General features: G+C 38.3%; 2 long non-coding RNA genes across 3 annotated transcripts; one reads left to right on the forward strand and one right to left on the reverse strand.

The window, feature by feature from the left end:
• Window positions 1-345: 345 nt before the first annotated feature.
• On the reverse strand, window positions 346-1,259 carry LOC149673395 (uncharacterized). Its single transcript, XR_016367075.1, has 2 exons — window positions 1,002-1,259; window positions 346-808 (listed from the first exon to the last, which is right to left on the reverse strand). It is a non-coding gene; the product is annotated as an uncharacterized LOC149673395 (long non-coding RNA).
• A 2,096-nt stretch (window positions 1,260-3,355) lies between these two features.
• Window positions 3,356-4,906, forward strand: LOC149673396 (uncharacterized). 2 transcript variants are annotated; one of them, XR_016367076.1, is made up of 2 exons: window positions 3,356-3,402; window positions 3,852-4,906. It is a non-coding gene; the product is annotated as an uncharacterized LOC149673396 (long non-coding RNA). The 2 variants fall into 2 exon arrangements; XR_016367077.1 differs by lacking the exon at window positions 3,356-3,402 and adding an exon at window positions 3,409-3,629.
• The last annotated feature ends 349 nt before the right edge of the window (window positions 4,907-5,255 follow it).

Consider the following 5,255-nt stretch of genomic DNA (forward strand, 5'->3'; position numbering starts at 1 on the left):
AGTTTAAAATTAAATGATCACTTAACGGAACTACATAAAATAATAGGTAGATTTTTGCAGAATTAAATTGCAGATTCTTTGCAAAATTAACTAATCATTTTGGCAGTTTCCGCTCTCGCTGGGTTCATCTACTAAGAACAGTTACGTAATAAGTGATAATTTTAAAAATAAAATCAACAACTCAAAGATATAAAATGAAATTTATGATCAAATTGAAACTAATTTCAATCAACGACAATCGGAATCAACTAATCATTTTGGCAGTTTCCACTCTCGCTGGGTTCATCTACTAATAACAGTTACGTAAGTGATAATTATAAAAATAAAATCAACAATCTCATAAAATCAACAACTCAAAATATAAAATGAAATTTATGATCAAAATGAATCTAATTTCAATCAACGACAAACGGAATCAACATGTTCATCTCTCCATCCACGGAAATATGAAATTTCTACATGAAACATGAAAGTGCTATCAACCTAACAATTTTTAGAAATGTAATTTTAATCAATGAAACATACTTGTTTAAAGTTAACTAATTATAAGTCGCTAATTTGATTATTATATTTAAAAAAATTATATTATTTAAGTAATAAATTTAACGATGGTGTTGATAGTACCAATAGAGTATTCAAGGATTGATTACGTTAATATCAACGTATCAAACAAAAAGTATTTAATTATAATTTGGAATTTCAATTTAAATTTATACAGTTTTTTAAATGCCCATTGAGATTCAGAGTCTGTCACTGAATGTTGAAGATATCCAGTCTCTGCCAAGTGATTTAAATTTTCAGACCCTCTCTGTGGGAAAGGGGGAATTAAATTAACGAGACTTACAAACTGACATCATCCTTAAATTAAATAAGGATTATAAATGAAAAGTTAAATCAAGGTATTGAAGGTTTAATTCTAATGTTAGGAAAGGATTTTAAAATATCCATGCGGTGGCATAACTAGTTAAATATCAGCAACAGTTGAAAAACCTTGGCCTAACTTTTAGGGTGGTCTGCTACAGTATAAGGTACAATTCGTTCAGTAATATAAATCGGTTACATAATAATAAAAATATAAATTTAAATAAGATTTGCAAACGCTTCAGAAACTCCCGTTACTCGGACCCCCGAGTCCCCGATGATACCCGACTCCCCGTCTCCCCGATACACTAAAGACCGAGGCTTAAACCTCCTGAGCGTCCGTGTAGCTCGCGGCCATCTTTATTGTTTACATGAGCTCGTCACTACAGGGTAGGAAATAAGACAGGTTTACAAGTCCCAAACCAGTTTATTAATTCGGAGCCTACGTTAATCATTAACGTAGGCTCCGATTAGTTGCTCGGACCAGTTTATTTATTCCAAAAGTTGGGGTCAGTGGTATCAGGGAGCACTTTATTAATTATGGTTTTTGGAAAAAATAGACGGTGGGACCAGAGTCCTGCACGGGCCGGGCTTAAGCCCGGTCCGGCCCGAGGCCCGGCCCGATCGGGTCGGGCCGAGCCGGGCTTTCCACTTTTGAAAATTGTATCGGGCCGGGCCGGGTCGGGCTTTTAAAATTTTGAAAATTAACGGGCCGGGCCGGGTCGGGCTTTTAAAATTTTGGAAATTAACGGGCCGGGCCGGGCCGGGCCGAACTTGATTATCATTTAATCCAAAGTTCAAATGAAAGATAATTAAATGAGCATAAGCTTCTAAGGACAAATGTAACGAACAATTATCAAAAGAAATGAAAAATACACGACGCTAAAGCAAATATGAATTCAAATCATTGATTTTATGTAAAAAAATATAAAAATTACAACTGCACTACGTGTAACGGGCCGGGCCGGGTCGGGCCTGTTCAATTCATGCAATGTGTCGGGCCGGGCCGGGCCGGGCTTGGTTAATGCATGTAACGGGCCGGGCCGGACCGGGCCGAAAAACCAACTATGTACTCGGACTCGGGTCGGGTTTCGGGCTTATTTAAAATGCTAAAACCGGGCCGGGCTTGGGTCGGGCCTGAAAAACTCGGCCCGTGCAGGTCTCTGGGTGGGACCAGTTTATAAATTCGGGGTTCCTTATTAGAATTTTTCTAGCTCAACACATTTTCTACCTATTCTACTCCTAGGTAGTTAGTACTCCTTGGCTACAACTTCCCTACAAAAGTTTTGTGTTCTATTGACTATTGATCTTGTCTAGCGTCTATACTCTAGAATGAGTCTCTTGTAGTCGACATTCTAGACCATAGCCAGTACTAGTTGTCAGTAGTATTAGGCAGTAGCAGAAGTAAATATTTACTTCTGGCAGTAGTGTATGGTCACATTACTTATTTATTTATTTATGGAACACTGTTCGTGAAGCCAGCAGAGTGGCTTGTGTCAGAGTCCTGCACGGGCCGGGCTTAAGCCCGGTCCGGCCCGAGGCCCGGCCCGATCGGGTCGGGCCGAGCCGGGCTTTCCACTTTTGAAAATTGTATCGGGCCGGGCCGGGCTTTTAAAATTTTGAAAATTAACGGGCCGGGCCGGGTCGGGCTTTTAAAATTTTGGAAATTAACGGGCCGGGCCGGGCCGGGCCGAACTTGATTATCATTTAATCCAAAGTTCAAATGAAAGATAATTAAATGAGCATAAGCTTCTAAGGACAAATGTAACGAACAATTATCAAAAGAAATGAAAAATACACGACGCTAAAGCAAATATGAATTCAAATCATTGATTTTATGTAAAAAAATATAAAAATTACAACTGCACTACGTGTAACGGGCCGGGCCGGGTCGGGCCTGTTCAATTCATGCAATGTGTCGGGCCGGGCCGGGCCGGGCTTGGTTAATGCATGTAACGGGCCGGGCCGGACCGGGCCGAAAAACCAACTATGTACTCGGACTCGGGTCGGGTTTCGGGCTTATTTAAAATGCTAAAACCGGGCCGGGCTTGGGTCGGGCCTGAAAAACTCGGCCCGTGCAGGTCTCTGGCTTGTGTACGAACATCGGATACAAAGAGAGATGTAAAAACAGAGTAATTATTGAATATAGGGCTAAGAAACAGTGTAGTATAATGAATGAGATTAAGTTGACTAACAACGTAGCCTACGTTAATCACGCTAACAATATAAAAATTATAGGAACATAAGGGAGTATATTAAACAGTATTTGATCTGGCTTACTGATAGCGAGAGAAGATATTGCCACCGAATTTATGTAAAATGCAATAAGGAATAAGGATAGTTCAGAAAAGTGTTAGCTCTATCTATCTATCTATCTATCTAAACGCATATTTGAATGAGGCGCTAAAACATTCGAAACATAGATGGCGATAGCTATGCTATCGCCGATCAATAACGAAACACGAGGTTAGCCAGTAAACGGCGAGAGAGAGCTAGGCATTCGGGTTTTTCGCGTGAACATGTAAAGAACGATTAATAAACGTAACTCTTTTTATCTTTTTCTATAACCGCAAGTCTTAATAATAATCATTAATTACACGCCTGAATCAACGACAATTAACAAAAGGATTAAGAACCTCAAATATCATTAGACATGTTGATTGATATAATGATATTTAGTGGCAACTAGTTGAAAAATTGTGATAAGAAATAAAAGTTAACTAGGGACTTGGCAATTCGGGCTTAACTCCGCCCCCAGCGCCATTATGGTATGTTTTTTAACAGAATGAAAGCTATATAAGTCCCTCCTCCTGGTATGTTTTTTAGCACTAGTGGAAGGTAGCCTGACGTTGCATGACGTAGTATTGCCAAGTCCCTGTTATGGATGGTTATATGCTACTTTTTCCTACAGTAAAAAATTCAAATTCAATTAGAATTTTCAGCTTCTTTACTTTTGTGTCTTTACGTGCTTTTTATTCTCACCATTTTAGAAATTTAATTTATAGTGGGACCGGTAAAATAATAATTAATGCGAGGGTCACTGGTCCCAAGGACCACCACCACATCCGCGACACCAATTCGCCGCCGCCCACTCCGAAACAGACGAGCGCCTGAAAGGCTCAACCTATGAGACAGCAGCTAAACCAAGTTTTCACCATAATAACAATAACCTCATGAAGGACAGTATAAATAATGAGTTTAAACAAACTTTTCACCATAATAACAATAACCTCATAAAGGACAGTATAAATAATGACTTTAAACAAACTTTTCACCATAATAACAATAACCTCATAAAGGACAGTATAAATAATGACTTTAAACAAACTTTTCACCACAATAACAATAACCTCATAAAGGACAGTATAAAATAGTGACTTAAACGAAGTTAAATCTGAATTACAATCTACCTCATTAAGCTCAACCAAACTGTTACAAATGCATAGCGCAATATTACAAGTTGCCAATGATCTTCGAATTTTATTGTTAAACCCTCACATTATCTTAAGACTCATACAGTCACTGGGTTTTAATCTCACGGGAGAGTATTGCTATATTCGTAATTCCCGCTTATTCCAAACACAACCTAGATGGCGCCCCATCCTCAGATATCGATTGATTGTAACCCCCATTTTCTAAGCATGAGATCATGAACGCTGGATCTCTAAAGGGACCGGAAAACGCCCGCCTTCCACTGTACAAACCGAGTCCTCTCTAGCATAGCGTCGGGGGAAGGTATGGGGGTTGTGAATTTGGGAACACTTAAGGCCATTCGGTCTTTTGTGATTCTGAATAAACCTATTGAAAAGAAATTTAAACGACCTTAGCCGTACCCGTTTTTTTTATTTATTTTTTTACAAAGCAAACGTGCTATAGAGAAAAATCTATTCCGTTTACCAGTCCCTTTAGAGATCCAGCGTTCATGATGAGATATAGGAGAGAACATTCCTCACTTCTTTATCCGCACTCAAGCGGCATCCTTGCCACCCAATGTAACGAATGACCATAATCATATGGTAGAATAAATCTTGGATATTGATTAGTATATCTCGCCTAATTAATCCACCAAGACTTGAACACTACAGTTAATTACTTATTTAATTAAACTGTAAACCAAATTCTTACTAGATTGGTTTTATTCATAATCGGAATGCTATTTTATAAACAATGGAAAAAAACCTGAAAATTTTAAATTTGTCGGGTTCAATGAATATAGTAATACTAATTCTAGTCACTAGAGGGCGCGAAAAGTGTAATCTGGCCGGGGCCATCTTGTTTATTCTTTAATACTCGATGATCGTAAAAAATCATGAAACATAAACATATTAAATATATATAGCAAAATTTATTGGTTCTATTGCGATTAAGCCTATCTGTTTATAGCAGACTATATT

This window comes from Phalangium opilio, unplaced genomic scaffold (assembly GCF_054372755.1).
Source record: "Phalangium opilio isolate 3A_F unplaced genomic scaffold, DU_Popi_V2 ptg000052l_1, whole genome shotgun sequence".
In the NCBI taxonomy this organism is placed as follows: domain Eukaryota; kingdom Metazoa; phylum Arthropoda; class Arachnida; order Opiliones; family Phalangiidae; genus Phalangium; species Phalangium opilio.